We start from the raw sequence: 19032 nt of genomic DNA on the forward strand, positions 1-19032 counted from the left end.
CATCATTCCAGGGTGGCTGTGGCAGCCAAATGAAAAGGCTTCACAGATTTCTCCCCAAGTCCCTGCTTAGCTGCTGCAGACCAAGGCCTTGACCTTTCCCAGGGGCTTGACAAATGCAGCAATGTCCAGAAAAACTTGAATCAAGCTGAAGTCATCAATGACTGTTTCCTTGACTTTTTATTCTTTTTTAAGATTTATTTTATTTATTTTTCTACCCTTCCCCCCCACCCATGCCCCAGTTGTCTGTTCTCTGTGTCCTTTCACTGTGTGTCCTTTTTGTCTGCTTCTGTTTTTGTCAGCAGTACCAGGAATCTGTGTTTCTTTTTGTTGTGTCATCTTGCTGTGCCAACTCTCTGGTGTGCAGCACCATTCCTGGGCAGGCTGAAATTCCTTTTATGCTGGGTGGCTCTCCTTATGGGGTGCACTCCTTGCATGTGGGGCACCTCTATGTGGGGGCACCCCTGTATGGTATGGCACTCCTTGCATGCATCAGCACTGTACATGGGCCAGCTCCGCTTGGGTCAAGGAGGCCCGGGGTTTGAACTGCAGACCTCCCATGTGGTAGACAGATGCCCTAACCACTGGGCCAAGTCTGCTTCCCTTCCTTGACTTTCTAACTGTCACTCTTCCTGACCTTCACTCATCCGGCTCTTGTTATGTTCATGTATGACCTGTTTCCTTTATTAAACACCTGTATTCAATAATACTCAGAGTCATTCTGTTTTACTGACCAAACCAAGACTGAAAAAATATTCAAAAATTAGGAATTTAGGAAGAGATGAGAGTTGCTTTGTGTTGACAAAGGCTTTTAACATAAATCTATAAATACACTGTAACAAAAGAATAAGCTCTTGAACTGACTGCAGCCATCACTCATTCAAGTTATCTAAGTCACTCCCCATAGAATAATTTTATTTCTTCCAGAATTCATATGGAAAATTGGACAAATAATTAATGAAAACTCTCTCTATAGAAAGCCTGGAGAAGTAAATTAATTAGCCAGAACTTTTGTCCAAAATTTAGTTTCTTATTTCATTTTCATACCAGGAGAATCTTTACTATTTAGTCAAGTCAAGCTCTATCTGCTTGACTGCTTAAGAGTAATTGTTTGTGAAAAATTAATAAATTGGCATTCTGGTTTCAAATATTTATCAAGCTTGAGGTTTTGCTTAGGGTGAATTTGTTTTCTAGGGCCTGATTAGCTCTGAATCCTGATTAAATCTAGATTGTGGTTAGGTAAAGAAATGATACAAAAATATAGAATACCAAACTTATGCCTATTTGCTTCAGTAACATTCTACATTTGAAGGGTTTGTAGAAGACTAAATGAGATAAATGAAAAGCACCTGGAATAGGGGCTGTGTTTATATAAATGACCACTGCTATTTTTGGGAGGGCTAGGGTATGAGGGAAGGTAAAGTGGATGAACCTTGAGAATCTTATGTTGAGTGAAGCAACCCAGGCATTGAAGGACAAATACTACATGACCTCAATGATATGAAATAAGCAAACTGCCTCAGAGAGCTAGAGTCTGGAAAAGAGGCTTACAGGAAATCGGGGGGTGGAGGAAGGATGTGAGTTAATGTCTGCAGGGGTGGAATCTGTGATGAGCTGGCAGTAAGTATGAGCACAAAGAAGGGACAAAATGGGGGCAAGGGGTTGCCTTTGGATGGGGCTTTGTGGGTTTGAGGGGGGCTGGGGATGGGCAGAGGGGAAATAATGTCCAAAAATTGGGGGGAGGGAGGGGCAACATACGAACATGGGAGAGTGTCAGGTGTTCGTTGAGAACAAAATGTTGAGAAAATCGTATCAAAGTATAAGTAGGAGGGTTACCTGTTTAGGATGCTCAGGGGGTATGGTCCGATGCGGGACGGACTCTGGGGGAATAGCTGAAGGCTCATTTTGCCAGGGTGGGCTGTACCATTGGGAAGAGACCCAAGAAGTGAGAGTTGGGGTGGACCCACATCCTGGGGAGGACTAATGCCGTCAAATAGAGAGAACTGTATCTCTCATGAGAAAGGAAGGCTCCCAGGGCATTAGGGCAGTTGAGAAAGTCAGGCCCTGAATACTGCTGCAAGTATCTCTGGACATGGCTTCTTGGGAAATGGAGATTGGCTGGCGTTGTGGGCCCCAAGGGGAGGGGAAAATGGATGTGGAATGGATGGAACCAAGGTAAATATGTGGGCAAGAGAGGAGTTTTGTGAGAGTACACGAGGATGAATATAAAACATGTAATATTACACCAAAAACATATAGGGGACGACAGACAATGTAAACCATAAGGCAAAACATAGGATAACTAAAAAATTTAGAAAACTGTACAACCTAAAGTATGGACCACATAGTAAGCACAGATGTCACCTTGTTTGAAAGCTATTGTCTTGGAATCTGTACATCAGTTTCAGGAAATATGATATGAATAAGTTAAAAGATTATCACTGTGGAAGGGAAAAGGTTTTATGGTGGATCTGGGGAAGTACTGTATATTGTATATATGAATTTCAGTGATCTAAGACTCTTGTGAAGCTGACATTATGTTGGGATTCACTTTACAGGAAGTTTTGGATCACAGAGTGGTTCAACAATGGCAGCGGAGGAATACTGATATAGGATGTTATTGACAGGATATATATGGTTGACAGGGAGTTATACAGGGCATATGCCCAGGGTATATATTAATGTCTAGATATACTCATAGTGGAAACAATTAAAAACAACAGCTGAGGGGTTCTGGGCCCCTGGCTGGGGGGTCACTGTCATGGACAATGGGGGAGCAGTGGCAGTCCCCCAGGGGCAACGGCAAGAACCAGGAAGGAAGGAGGGCCCAACAGTGGGCTCCTGATACTGATGGCTATGCTTTTGAGCCTATACACATGCAATAAGAATAAGGCCTAGAGTAGCACTGTGCCTGGGAGTTTCCTCCTGACAGCCTTCATGTTACTCAAATGTGGCCACTCTCACAGCCAAACTCAGCATGTAGATGCAGGTGCATTCCCCCCAGCAAGGGACATGACACCTGGGGATGGGCCTCCCTGGCACCGAGGGATCACTACCAAATACCAGCTGAAGATGCAACTAGAAAATGACCTTGAATTAAAGGTTCAATACGGATCAGCAGAATATCCCTGTCTACATATAATAACATGACTTCAAAATGCTGTTTGACCTAATGTAAGGGGGAAATGGAAAGGAGAAATGAGATTATAGGGCTATGAGTCTCTAAAAAAGAGTCTGGAGGTTGTCAGAAGGAATGCCCTTATGCACAACTAAGCAGAGTCTGAGAGACAGATAAAGTAGATACAACCCCAGGTATTGGTTCTTTTGAGGGATAAAGAGACCCACAGGTTCTATGGTCATGGCAGATGGGGTTCACTGCCATGGCAGATGGCCCTTCTTTGGAGCTGGTGTTTCTGTGTGATGGAATTGGACTCAGAGGGGATCTCTTTTCACAAGACTTGCATGCTACTTTATTGGAATTGTAGTTGGTGCTGGGGTTTAAGATATATTTAGGGGATTTGAATCTCTGGACTGATAATATGACACCCAGGCCCAGAGCCTCAACAGACTTCAGCTCCTATACTTTGATTTATTGGACTTACCCCACTCAGCTAACATCGAGTTGAAGAAGGTCAACCACCACACCATGGAGCCTAGAGTGCCTACAACTGAAAGCAGGAGGAGTGCATCCAGTATCCATGTGGAATCTAAGCCCCCACTTGACATGGATGTGCAATGGACACAACTAATCCAATGCCTACAGAGAAAATGTGGAATGGGTGTGGGAAGGGTAGCCATGGTGGCTGCTGGGTTTGGGGAATAGGAGGAAGAGATGAGATGTGGAGGCGGTTTCAGGACGTGGAGTTGTCCTGGGTGGTGCTTCATGGACAAGTACGGGACATTGTAGATCCCCCCAGGGCCCACTGGATGGAACGTGGGAGAGTGTGGGCTATGATGTGGACCACTGACTATGGGGTGCAGTGATGCCCAGAGATGTACTTACCAGGTGCAATGGATGTGTCACGATGATGGGAGACAGTGTTGCTGTGGGAGGAGTGGGGGGTGGGGGCGGTGGGGTTGAATAGGACCTCATATTTTTTTAATGTAATTTTTAAAAATAAATAAATAATTTAAAAAAATTGAAACAGCTATCAGTACACTCGGCAGATATTGTTCTACAGTGATACAAAAGCTTAAGAAGTCAGCAGGATCTCCAGATCTTTCTTTTTCATTTCTCTATTATTTCATTCATTCTTGCCCTCATTTATTCATTCATCAATGAATGTTTATAAAGAGAAAGATGATAGCAGTGTTAGGCATTAAAGATGAAAAGCTGAACAGGACACAGTAGTTCATTTCCTATTCCTAGGTTTTCATGTAGCTGCTTCCATACCATGCTTTATTTTCTTTTTTTCTTTTTAATTAAAGAAGTTGTAGGTTTACAGGTAGACCATGCAGAAAATGCAGTATTCCCTTATATCTGCCTCTATTTTTAACATTTTGCATTAGTGTGGTATCTCTGTTACCAATGATGGGAGAATATTATAATTGTACTATTCATACCATCTATGTAAGTTGATTGGGAAATAGAAAATCCAGGTTTCTCCATTACTGTTAGAGAGAATCTTGCACTGTATTTTAACATTAGTGATTGAAAACAGCAGTTACATATAACCTCATCTTCCTAATATTTTATTGGGAAAGAATATTGTAAAAAGATTTTGGTTTTGTAATACATACTATTAATATTTAACCTCTCTAAGTGGAGTTTGGAAAAATTCTCTAGTCTTACTTGTAGTCATTTTATAAGACCCTAGATCACACTTATTTGGGTGCAAGCTTTACTTTTATCTCTTTCCCTATAAGTTCCTTTACCTTCTACTGTTTCAATCATGCATTTCTTTCCTTTTGAAATTCATATATTTCTATAAGCCACATCAAATTCTTATGGAAGAAGGCTTATTACAAACAATAAAATTGTCTATTGTGTCTCTTGATGAAGGTAAATGTAGCCATTATTAGAGACCTGAATATTTTGCCTGTTTTCAAGAATCGCATTGGATTATTTCTTTTTTTGAGATTTATTTATTTATTTCTCCCCCCTCCCTCCATTGTCTGCTCTCTGTGTCCATTCATTGTGTGTTCTTCTTTGTCTGCTTGTGTTCTCATTTAGGCAGCTGTGGAAACCAATCCTGGCACATTTGGAGTGGGAGAGAGGCAATCATTCTCTTGTACCATTTCAGCTCCCTGGTCTGCTAAGTCTCTTATTGTCTCTCCTCTGTGTCTCTCTCTCTCTTTTTTAAAGATATTTATTATTTATTTATTTATTTATTTATTTCCCCTTCCCCCTGTCCCACCCTGGTTGTCTGTTCCCTGTGTCTATTTGCTGCTGTCTCCTTCTTTGTCCGCTTCTGTTGTTGTCAGTGGCATGGGAATCCGTGTTTCTTTTTGTTGCATCATCTTGTGTCAGCTCTCCATTTGGGTGGCACCATTCTTAGACAAGTTGCACTTTCTTTCACACTGGGCAGCTCTCCTTATGGGGCACACTCCTTGCACGTGGGGTTCCCCTACATGGGGACACCCCTGCATGACACGGCACTCCTTGTGTGCATCAGCACTGTGCATGGGCCAGTTCCACACAGGTCAAGGAGACCCAGGGTTTGAACCATGGAGACCTCCCATGTGGTAGATGGATGCCCTAACCTCCGGGCCAAGTCTGCCGCCCCCTGTGTCTCTTTTTGTTGCATCATCTTGCTGCATCAGCTCTCCATGTTGACCAGCACTCCTGTGTGGGGCAGCACTCCTGCACAGGGTGGCACTCTGCATGGGCTGGCACTCTGTGTGGGCCAGCTTGCCTTCACCAGGAGGCCCTGGGTAATGAACTGTGGACCTCTTATATGGTAGATGGGAGCCCATTTACTTGAGCCACATCTGCTTCCCATGGATTATTTCTTTTTATCTCAAATACAATTCCATAATTAAAGTGAACTATAAAAACTTAAGAATTAAGTGTGTATGACACAGTCTACATCAAATATTCTGAGAACAGAAGGTAGTATTGTTAGTTTTTCTCAATGACTCATTTAATAAAATGTATTTAATGAATGCCTGACATTTTCAGGTATGAATGATGCAAATAGTGATCAATAAATGAACATAAAAATAAAAATTATTTTCATAAGTGAGTAGGCAATGCAGTTTTTTGCAAGTCACCCTTTGTACAAAGTATGTTTCCTGACCTCAAGGAATTTGGGGATAAAAAGGTATTATCTTTTCCTCAATGAATTTTGAAAGATCTTATAAGAATTTTGTAATAATTTACTCCAGATCACATAAGATTCCTTTAAAATGATCTAGCATGACATTAAATTGCTGTGGACTTCTTAGTCACAACTGAAATGCTGTAGTCTAAATTGAACGAAATAGACATTTTTTCTGTTGATTCTCTCAAATGTTTTTATTAGAAAAATTGTTTTTACAGAAAAATCATGCATAATACACAGAGATCCCATAAAGTACATTATTTTATTTTTAGCTTGCCAAAGTCAGCAGTTTATTGAAAAGTACATTATAATCAAATCAGATTTATCATAAGAAGGAAACCCTGTCTCCATATCAATTATATGAGTTCTTCCATTGCTAGAATCACATTAAGTCTATAGTAGAATACCAGCCATTCTACTCTAAGTCCTTCATTCATTCCCAAATCCTGAGGATTCTGGGATGCTGATGCCCACTCCACCTCAAATTGAGAGGTGGCTTAGATCCCATGGGGTAGATGAATGGGACTGTTTTGCTTGTAGTGGCAGACACCCTTTGTTCCTTGGGATGGTCATTGTCCATCATCATCTCCTTGTTTTTTGGGTAAGTCCAATGAACAGGAGAGTAGGTGTTGCAACTCTGTTGAGATTTATTGTATTTTATTTTATTATCTCTTTAAAAAATACCTAAATCACACAAAATGTTACAACAAAAAATATGAGGTTCCCATATACCCCATTCCCCACATCACACTCCTCCCACATTGACAACTTCTTTCATTAGTATGGTACAGTCATTGCATTTGATGAGTACTTTTTGGAGCATTGCTACACAGCATGGATTATACTTTATGTTGTAATTTACACTCTGTAGTTTACATTCAGTGTCTTATGGCAAGATATATAATGCCCTGTACCTGTCCCTGCAATATCATTCAGGACAACACCAAGTCCCCCAAAGGCCCAATATCACACTTCTTTTTCCTTCTCCCTGCCTTCAGGAACTCTCATGGCCACTGTCTCCACACCAATGATATAATTTCTTCCATTATTAGAGTCACAATAATTCTATAGTAGAATACCAGTAAGTTCACTCTAATCCACATTTCATTCCTCCATCCTGAGGACCCTGGGTTGGTGATGTCCACTTCACCTCTAAATTGAGAGGGGGCTTAGATCCCACATGGCTGATGGATGGAATTCTGCTTGCAGCTATAGACTCTCTCAGTTCCCTGGTTTAGTGGTTGACCATCATCACCTCCCTGTTATCTGCCCCGGGTATGTCTAATGACCTGGAGAGTAGGTGTTGCAATTCTGCTAAGACTCAGGGCCCAGCTGGCACATGGACAGTCCAGAGATTCAAGTCTCTTGAGCATACACCAACCCCAGCACCAACCACAGGTTCAGTAAAAGTGACAGAATAGGCATGTGTAGAGAAGTCATATCTGAGTCCATCTCCATCACACTCAGGAGCACAAATTCCAAAGTAGGGCCCTCTGGCAAGGTACCAAACTCCAGAGCCATCTGCCATGACTATAGGACCTGGGTGTCTCTGTAGCCATCAGGAGCACTGGTATCTGGGGTTGTATCTACTTTGACTGTCTCCAAGATCCTGCTGAGATGTGTATAAACATGACCCCTCTGATGGCCTCCCGACTCATTTTGAAGACAGCTATATAAACTCACTTGTCTTTACCATTTTCATTTTTATTCCAGGTATTTTTCTAGTTACATCACCAGTTGATTAATTCTTGGTAGTAATTGCTTGGCACCAGGGAGGCTCATTCCCAGGGGTCATGTCCCACACTGGGAGGAAGGTAATGCATTTATATGCTGTTTGGCTTAGAGAATGGCCATATTTGAGCAACATGGAGGCTGAGAGCCTCTTAGGCACACAGCAACACTAGACCAAATCAAAATTTCTAGTGCAAGAGGTTTATAAGCATATCCATCAGTATCAAGGGCCCATCATTGGACCATCATTTTTCACTGGTCTTTGCCCTTGCACTTGGGGATTGTTGCTTTTCCACTTGGGAATGAGGCAGAGCTACCCAGGATGGGAACCCAGCATTCACTCAATTGTCATGTGAACCTCTACCCACTGTGTCAATACCCAAGGAATATCCAAACACATCTATAAACCCTATATGCATGCCCAGATTAACTCCCTCCCATGTATCAAGCATCAATGACACCCCACACCAATGCTCCTCCCTTACCATAAATGAACTCCTCTGTGATACAAAACTTGCTCAAAATGAAGCCTAACATATCGCCAAATTCAATTAATAGGAAAATGAGATAGTAATGATAGGTTTAAGCATTAGAAATAAAATACATAATAATTTAGAAAACTAAAAGTAAAAAATTGAGATATTAGATAAATTAAAAATATTATAGGAAATTTTTTGACATTTTGACACTATGAAAAGATGAGTACCCAGACACTCCCTAGATGCTTGCCCCAGGTGCACCCTCTGCTGAATGCCCCTCATCCAACACCTGAAACCAGTAATATTTCCTTATTACAGTGTCAAAAGATTTTTCTCAACATTATAGTTTCACCCACATACCCACCAATCCCCCATGTTCACCTGCTCCTTCCTCTAAACTTCCCCCCACTTCCAAGGACCATCTGACCAATCCTCCCAACTCTAGCCCCTGTCAAGCCTGCACTGCCCAACCCAATAGTATCCCTATACCCCCATCATATCCCTTTACTGCACGATTACTTACCTTTACCTTATATTAGATGTTGCTCATGTAGACATTGGCTTACAACCTTCCTCTCCACTCTGTTTTCTCTAAGCCTATATTCCAGGCTCTAGCTCTCTGAGACAGCTTGATTTACTTAATTCATATCAGAGAGGTCTTGTAGTATTTGTCCTTCAATGCCTGGCTTGTTTTGCTCAACATAAGGTTCTCAAGATTCATCCATGTTATCCCATGTATTTATACTGTATTACTTCTTACAGCTGAATAGTATTCCATTTATGAAATATACCTTTTGTTTGTTCATTCATCTGTTGATGGTCATATGGGTTTATTCCAGCTTTTGTCAATGGTGAATAATGCTGCTTTGAACATTGGTGTTCATATATTGGTTCATGACCTGGTTTTCAGTTCTTCTGGGTATATATCCAGCAGAGGAATTGCTGGATCATATTACAGATCTATAGTTAGCTTTTTGAGAAACCACCAAAATGTCCTCCACAATGGCTGGATCATTCTACATTTCCACCAGCCAGGAATGAGGGCTCCCGTTCCTTCACATCCTCTCCAAAACTTGTAGTCCTGTTTTTTTAATGGTCGCCAGTCTAATGGGTGTAAGATGGTATATATCTCTTTGTAATTTTGATTTGTATTTCCCTAATAGCCAATGATTTTGAGCATCTTTTCATGAGCTTTCTAGCCATTGTATTTCTTCTTTGGAGAGGTGTCTGTTTAAATCTCTTGCCCATATTTTAAATGGGTTGTTTGCCTTTTTATTAAAGATATAGGATTTCTTTATATATGCTGGATATTAGGCTCCTATCAGATATCTTGTAATCAATATTTTCTCCCATTGAGTAGGTTCTCTTTTCACTTTCTTGACAAACTCCTTTGAGGGGTAAAAGGCTTTAATTTTGAGGAGGTCCCAGTTATCTATTTTTTTCTTTCAGTGCTAGTGCTTTGGGTGTGAAGTTCATGAAGCCACTTCCTATTACAATGTTCTGTAGATTTTTCCTTACATTGTCTTCAAAGGTCTTTATGATCTTGGCTCTTATATTTAGATCTTAGATCTATCTTGAGTTTATTTTTGTATAAGGTGTGAGGTGGTGTTCCCTTCCCATTCTTTTGCTTATGGATAACCACTTCTCCAAGCACCATTTGTTGAAGAGGCCATTCTCTCCCAGTTGAGTGGGCTTGGTGACCTTGTTGAATATCAGATGACTGTATATGTGAGGATCTATATCAGAACTCTCAATTTGGTTCCATTGGTCAGTATGTCTCTCCTTGTGACAATAGTATACACTGTAGCTTTGTAGTATGTTTTAAGGTCAAGTAGTGTGATTTCTCTGATTTCATATTTCTTTTCCAACATGTCTTTGGCTATTTCGGGTCTCTTTCCATCCCAACTAAATTTCACAGTTTTTCCAGTTCAGTAAAAAATCTGTGTAGTTTTCTGAGTATAAGTTATTTACATCCTTAGCTAAATTTATTCCTAGGTATTTGATTTTTTAATTTACTATTGTAAATGGTATTTTTTATTTCCTCCTCATATTGCTCATTATTGGTGTTCATAATGCTACTGATTTTTGCACATTGCACATTGATCTTATAACCTGCAATCTTAGTGAACTCATTTATAAGTTTTACAAGCTTTGTTGTAGATTTTTAGCACTTTCTATGTATAGGATCATGCCATCTGGAAATAGTGAAATTTTGACTTCTTCCTTTCCAATTTGGATGCATTTTATATTTTTTCTTGCCTCAGTGCTTGAGCAAGTACTTCTAATACATTGTTAAAAAGGAGGCTTGATAGTGGACATCCTTGTTTTTTCCCCAAACTTAGAGGGAAAGCTGTTAGGATTTCACCATTGTATATCATATTAGCTGTCGATATTTTACATATACACTTTAACACGTTCAGAAAGTTTTCTTCTATTCCTATCTTTGGCAGTGTTTAGTCAGGAAAGGGTGCTGCATTTTGTCAAATGCTTTTTATGCATCTATAGATATGATCATGTGATATTTTTCTTTAATTTGTTTATGTCATATGTTAAATTGAATTTTTTATGTGGAACCATCCTTGAATACTTGGGATAAAACCCACCTGGTCATGGTGTATAACCCATTTGATGTGTTGTTGAATGTGATTAGCAAATATTTTGTTAAGGGTTTTAGCATCTAGGTTTATTAGAGACATCAGTGTCTCTCTAATAGTAGTCTCTAATGTGGCATCTTTGTTTGGCTTTGGTATTAGGGTAATGTTAACATCATAGAATGAGTTAGGTAATATTCCTTATTCTTCAATTATTTGAAAACAGTATAAGCAAGTTTAGTATTAGATCTTTCTGTAATGTTTGGTAGAATTCATATGTGAAGCCATCAGGTCCTGGGCTCTTCTAGGTGGGAAGTTTCTAACAAATGATTCTCTTTACGTACAATTGGTCTGTTGAGATAATCAGTTTTCCCTTTTCTTAATGCAGGCTCCTTATGTGTTTCTAGGAATTTGTCCATTTCCTCTAATTTATCCTACTTGTTTGCACATAGTTTTTCAAAGTACTGTTTTATGATTCTTTTTATTTCTTTGGGATCTATGGTTATGTCTCCTCATTTCTTATTTTGTTATTTGCATCTTCTCTTTTTTTCTTTGTTAGTCTAGCTAAGGGTTTGTCAACTTTATTGATCTTCTCAAAGAATCAGCTCTTGATTTTATTTTTTCTAGGGCTTTCTTATTTTCTGTCTCATTTATTTCTGCTCTGATCTTGTTATTTCTTTCTTTCTACTTATTTGGCATTAGTTTGTTGTTTTTCTACTAATTCCTCCAAGTATGCAGTTAGGTCTTTGATTTTAGCTCTTTCTTCTTTTTTATGTATTAATTTATTGCTATGAATTTCCCCTTAATACAGCTTTTGCTGCAGCCATAAATTTTGATATGTTGCTTTGTCCTTTTCACTGGTTTCAATGTATTTACTGATTTCTTTTGGGAGTTGCTCCTTGACTTACTGTTTGTGTAAGGGTGTGTTGCTTAACTTCCATATCTTTGTGCCTAATCTGGTTTTCTGGCCCTTGTAGATTTTCAGTTTCATTCCATTGCAGTCAGAGAAATGAATTTGTATTATTTCAATATTTTGAACTCTCCATCATTTTTGAATGCCAAGATTGCTGGGTAGACAATTTTTGGCTGGAAGTCTTTTCTTTTAGTGCCTTGACTATGTCATACCACTGCCTTCTTGCCTCCATGGTTTCAGATGAGAAATCAGCACTTAATTTTAGTGAGCATCAGTTCTATGTGATGGTTTTCTTTTCTCTTGTTGCCTTCAGTATTTTCTCTTTGTTTTGAGCATTGGAAAGTTTATCAAGTATATGTCTTAGAGTAGGCCTGTTGGGATTTATACTGTTTGGGCTGCACTGTGCTTCTCAGATATGTACATCTATCTCCCTCAACAGGATTGAGAAGTTTTCAGCCACTACTTTCCTCAACACCCCATCTGTTCCCCTTCCCTTCTCTTCTCCTCCTGGGATGCCTGTAATACATATATTTGTATGTTTTCTTTTGTCATTCAAATCCTAAAGTGCCTGCTGGATTTCTTCTGTCTTTTTATTATCTGTTCCACTGTTTGATTTCAAATGTGCTGTCTTCTGCATCACTAATTCTTTCCTCTGCCTTTTCAAATCTGCTGTTATTCTCTGAGAGTGTATTTTTTATTTCTTGGACTGTGCCATTCCTCACTATCATATTTGTTATCTTTTTATGTATGTTTATAATTTCTTCAGTATGCTCTCTCGGTGTTTTCTTAATATCCTTAATCTCTTCCTTCACTTCATTAAGTTGGCCCATGCTATTTTTTGGACAACTTTGATTAGTTTTTCAATGTTCTGCTTCTCTTCCTGGTTTTCAGTTTGTTCATTGGGCAGCCATGTCTTCCTTTTTCTTGGTATGGTTGATAATTTTTTGTTGCTGTCTGCTCATCTTTTTATCTTGATGGGTTTGTTCAATTGATTAGCTTCTTCTAGTCTCAGGTTTTATTTAGTTGCTGTTATTGTGTGAGTGTTATGGTTCTTCTTTGACACTGTGTTCTTATTTCCTTATTGTTATCTAAGTTTCCTAGAAAGAAAAACGTTAGTGCCAAACAAAGAAAAAGAGGTAAGAAAAGAAAAAAGATATTAACTATATTGATAGAAAAAGTTAGAAAAGGAACTGTGTAAGGCCTAGGAAAATGAATATTTAACCCATATAAGCAGTGTAAAGTTATAGGAATAAAAAAGTGGAGTTCCTACAATGAAGTGGGAAACCAAATATGGAGAAGTATATAGAATGACCTAATTTTTTTGTCTTTATTTATTTCTCTAATGTTACACTAAAAAAAATGAGGTCCCCCTATACCCATCACCCCCCTCATCCCACACCTCCCCCATAAGAACATCGTCCTCCATCATCATGAGACATTCATTGCATTTGGTGAATACATCTCTGAGCCTCACTGCACCTCATGGTCAATGGTCCACACCATAGCTCACACTCTCCCACAGTCCATCCAGTCGGCTATGAGAGGACATACAATGTTCAGTAACAGTCCCTGCAGTACCACCTAGGACAACTCCAACCCCCAAAAATGCCCCCACATCACATCTCTTCCTCCCATTCCCTACCCCCAGCAGCCACCATGGCCACTTTCTCCACACCAATGCCACATTTTCTTCAATTACTAATCACAATAGTTCATGAATAGAATATAAGTACATCCACTCTAATCCATATTCTATTCCTCCATCCTGTGGACCTTAGAATGGTTGTGTCCACTCCACATCTATGTCAAGAGGGGGATTAGATTCCACATGGATGCTGGATGCAATTCTTGTGCTTTCAGTTATAGGCATTCTTGGCTCCATGGTGTGGTGGTTGACCTTCTTCACCTCCATGTTAGCTGATAAGCCAGAGTGTAGGAGTTGCTAGTCTGTTGGGGCTCAGGGCCTGGCTATCACATGGTCAGTCCAGAGATTCAGGTCCCCTAGGTATACATTGAACCCCAGCAAAAACTACAGATCCATTCAAAGTAACAGGAGAGGCTTTGGACAAAGGTCACATTTGAGTCCAGCTCCATCACACAGAAACACAAACTCCAAAGTAGGGCCAACTGACATGGCACTGAACTCCATCTGCCATGACCATAGAACCTGTGGGTCTCTGTAGCCCTCAGAAGAACTAATACCTGGGGTTGTATCTGCTTTATCTGTCTCTGGGACTCTGCTGAGGTGTGCATAAGGGCAACCCCTATGATAACCTGGCTCTTTTTAAAGACTCATAGCTATATAAACTCATTTGTCCTTTCCATTTCCCCCTTTTATGCAGGTCAAAAAGCATTTTTAACTCTGGGTATTATATGTAGACTGAGATATTCTGCTGGTCCGAGTTGACCCTTTTATTCAAGGTCATTTTCTAGTTACATCATCAGCTGGTACTTGGTAGTAATCCCTCAGCACCAGGGAGGCTCTTACCCGGGAGTCATGTCCCATGCTGATGGGAAGGCAACACATTTACATGCTGAATTTGACTTCAAGACTGGCCACATTTGAACAACATGGAGGCTATCAGATGGTAACTCTTAGGCACCCTGCAGTTCTAGGCCTTGTTCTTATTTCAGGTGCACAGGCTTACAAGCATAGTCATTAGTATCAAGGGCTCATTGTTGGACCTTCCTTCTTTTTTGGTCACTATGAAAATATCCAAACATTTTTATGTACCCTGGATATATGCCCTGGAGAACTCCCTGCAAACCATGTGTACCCTGTCAGTAACATCCCACACCAGTATTCCTCCCCTGCCATTGTTGAACCTCTCTGTGATCCAAAACTTCTTCAAAAATGAAGCCCAATATATTGCCAGCTTCCATTAATAGTAAAATGGAATATAGGGATCAGTTTAAAGGTTAGATATAGAATACATATTAATTTAGAAAAGTTAAGGTAAAAATAAATTGGGGTATCAAAAAATTTAAAAATTCTAAAGCTTTGTTTTTGGTGTTTTGCCTTCCATCACTGTAGTGTGTTGCCCTGTATGCAAATTGGCAAGGCAATTTCTTCCATCTTTTCCTCAGTGTCTACATCCTTTCTTTTATCTTTTCTTTTTTTCCTAATTATTAAGCTTACCTTCACAAAAGTTTTAGATCACAGTAATTGATATATACAATATACAGTACTCCCACATATCCAACATAAAAACTTTTTTCCTTCCACAGCAATAATCTTTTTACATATTCATCCTATATTTACTGAAACTGATGTACAGATATTGAGACAATAGCTTTCAAACAAGGTAACATTAGGGTTTACATTGTTGTTTATATTTTAGACTATACAATTTTCTAAAATTTAGTTATCTTATGTTTTACATTATGATTTACATTTTAGCCTATCAGCCCCTATATATTTTTGGTGTAATTTAACATGTCTTACATCCATCCTTGCATAATATTGTGGGACACTTCTATTGTCCACACGGTTACATTGATTCCATCTATTCGATACCTCTTTCCCCTTCCCTCAGGGCCCACAGTGACAGTCAATCTTCATTGCTTGAAGGGCCATGTTCAAAGATACTTGCCACAGTGTTGAGGGCTTGACATGCTCGACTGCCCTAATGCATTGGGAGCCATCATTTCTCTTGAGAAATACAATTCCCTCTATTTGAGAACATCAGTCCTCCCCAGGATGTAGGTCTCTATCCAATGATATAACCCACTATGGCAAAATGAGCACTCACACACTCCCTAGAAGCCTGTCCTGCATCAGATTATCCCCTTGAAGCATCTTAAACAGGTAACCTTCCTTATTATATTTTTGAAAAAGTTTTCTCAGCATTATACTCTCAACCAAATACCTGACAATCTCCTATGTTCATATGTTCTCCCACACTCCCCCCAATTTCTTGAGCAATATTACCCATCCTCCCATCCCTAGCCCCCTCAAACCCACAAAGCCCCACCTAATGTTAAACATATGCCCCCATTTTATCCCTTCCTTGTACAAATACATACCTCCCGCTTATCATAGATGTCACCCATGTAGGTGTCAGCTTGCATCCTTCCTCTACCCCCCAAATTCCTTTAAGCCTATCATCCAGTCTCTAGCTCTCTGAGGCAGCTTGGTTTACTTATTTCAGATCAGAGAGGTCATATAGTATTTGTCTTTCAATGCCTGCATTGCTTCTCTCACATAAGGTACTCAAGAGTCATCCATGTTATCACATGTGTTTGTAGTGTATTCATTCTTAAAGCTGAGTAGTATTCCATTGTGTGTACATACCACATTTTATTTATCCATTCATCTGTTGATGGGCATTTGGGTTGATTCCAACTTTTGACAACAGTCAACAATGCTACTATGAACATTGGTGTGCATATAATTGTTTGTGTCCTTGTTTTCAGTTCTATTGGGTATATACCCAGCAGTGGAATTGCTGGGTCATATGGCAAATCTATAGCTAGTTTTTTGAGGAACCGCCAAACTGTCCTCCAGAATGGCTGGATCCTTCTGCATTCCCACCAGCAGTGGATGAGTGTTCCCATTCCTCCACATCCTCTCCAGCATTTGTAGTCTTCTGTTTTTCTCATAGCTGCCAATCTTATGGGAGTAAGATGCTATCTCATTGTAGTTTTGATTTGCATTTCCCTACTAGCTAGAATTTGGAACATTTTTTTTCATGTGATTTTGGCCATTTGTATTTCTTCCTTGGAAAAGTGTCTGTTTGAATCTTTTTCCTATTTTTTAAATGGGTTGTTTGTCTTTTTATTTTTGAGATATAGGAGTTTTTTGTATATGAGTCTCCTATCACATATATGGTTGCCAAATATTTTCTCCCATTGTGTAGGCTCTCTTTTCACTCTCTTGACAAACTCCTTTAAGGTGCAGAAGGCTTTAATTTTGAGGAAGTCCCTTTTATCTATTTGTTCTTTTGCTGCTCGTGCTTTTGGTGTGAAGTCAGTGAAGCCATTTCCTATTACAAGGTCCTGTGGATGCGTCCCTGCACTGCTTTCCAAAGTCTTTATGGTCTTGGCTCTTATACTAAGGTCTTTCTTCCATCTTGAGCTGATTTTTATATAAGGTGTGAGTTGGTAATCCTTTCATTCTTTTACATATGAATATCCAGTTCTCCAGGCACCATTTGTTGAATAAGCCATTCTCTCCCAGTTGAGAGGGTTTATGGCTTTATCGAATATTATATGACTATATATATGAGGATCTCTATCAGAATCTCAATTCAGTTCCATTGGTCTGTGTGTCTCTCTTTGTGCCAGTACCATGCTGCTTTCACTACTGTAGCTTTGTAGTATGTTTTGAAGTCAGGTAGTGTGATTTCTCCAATTTCATTTTTCTTTTTCAATATGTTTTTGGCTATTTGAGGCCTCTTTCCAAATAATTTTCATAGTGAGTTTTTCTAGTTTCTTAAAGAATGCTGTGTTGATTTTTATTGGGATTGCACTGAGTGTGTAGATCAGTTTTGGTAGGATAGACATCTTAATAATATTTAGTGTTCCTATCCATGAACAGGGAATATTCTTCCATTTATTTAGGTCTTCTTTGATTTCCTTGAAGTGTTGTGTAGTTCTCTGTGTATAAGTTAAATTTATTCCTAGGTATTTGATTTTTTATTGACTATTGTAAATGGTATTTGTTTCTTGATTTCCTCCTGAGCTTGCTCATTATTGGTGCACAGAAATGCTACTGATTTTGGCACATTGATCTTATAACCTGAGATTTTACTGAACTCATTTATCAGTTCTAGAAGCTTTGTTGTAGATCTCTCAGGGTTTTCTGTGTATAGGATCATGTCATCTGCAAATAATGAAATTTTGACTTCTTCCTTTCCAATTTGAATGCCTTTTATATTTGGTTCTTGCTTCAGTGCTGGAGCAAGTACTTCTAAGAATAGGTGATAGTGGGCATCCTTGTCTTGTTCCTGATCTTAGAGGGAAAGATTTTAGGATTTCACCATTGTAAATGATGTTGGCTGTGGGTTTTTCTTTTTTTTTTTTAAAGATTTATTTTTTATTTATTTAATTCCCCTCCCCTCCCCCAGTTGTCTGTTTTTCTGTGTCTTTTTGCTGTGTCTTGTTTCTTTGTCCGCTTCTGTTGTCGTCAGCGGCACGGGAAGTGTGGGCGGTGCCATTCCTCGGCAGGCTGCTCCCTCCTTCACGCTGGGCAGCTCTCCTTATGGGTGCACTCCTTACGCGTGGGGCTCCCCTACGCGGGGGACGCCCCTGTGTGGCACGGCACTCCTTGCGCACATCAGCACTGCGCATGGGCCAGCTCCATATGGGTCAAGGAGGCCCGGGGCTTGAACCGCGGACCTCCCATGTGGTAGACGGATGCCCTAACCACTGGGCCAAAGTCCGTTTCCCTGGGTTTTTCATATGTACTCTTTATCATGTTCAGAAAATTTCCTTGTATTCCAATCTTATGCAGTGTTTTTATTAAGAAAGGGTGCTGTATTATGTCAAATGCTTTTTCTGCATCTATAGATATAATCATGAGATTTTTCCCTTCAATCTGTTTATGAGGTGTATTACATTGATTGATTTTCTTATGTTGAACCTTCCTTGCATACCCGGAATGAATCCACTTGGTTATGGTGTATAATTCATTTAAAGTGTTGTTGAATACGGTTAGCAAGTATTTTGTTGAGGACTTTTGCATCTAGTTTCATTAGAGAATTTGGTCTGTAATTTTCCTTTCTTGTGGTGTCTTTGGTTGGCTTTGTTACTAGGGTAATTTTGGCATCATAGAATGAGTTCCTTCTGTTTTGATTTTTTGGAAAGGTTTCAGCAAGATAGGTGTTAGTTCTTTCTGGAATGTTTTGTATAATTCACCTGTGAATTATCTGGCCCATCTGGCCCAGGACTCTTCTTATTTGGGAGGTTTTTAATGACTGATTCTATCTTTTTACTTGTGATTGGTTTGTTAAGATCATCAATTTCTTCTTTCATCAATATAGGCTGCTTATGTGTTTCTAGGAATTTGTACATTTCCTCTGAATTGTCTTTTTTTTTTTTTTGAAATATAGTTTTTT

Source organism: Dasypus novemcinctus, chromosome 30 (genome assembly GCF_030445035.2).
Source record: "Dasypus novemcinctus isolate mDasNov1 chromosome 30, mDasNov1.1.hap2, whole genome shotgun sequence".
Lineage (NCBI taxonomy): Eukaryota > Metazoa > Chordata > Mammalia > Cingulata > Dasypodidae > Dasypus > Dasypus novemcinctus.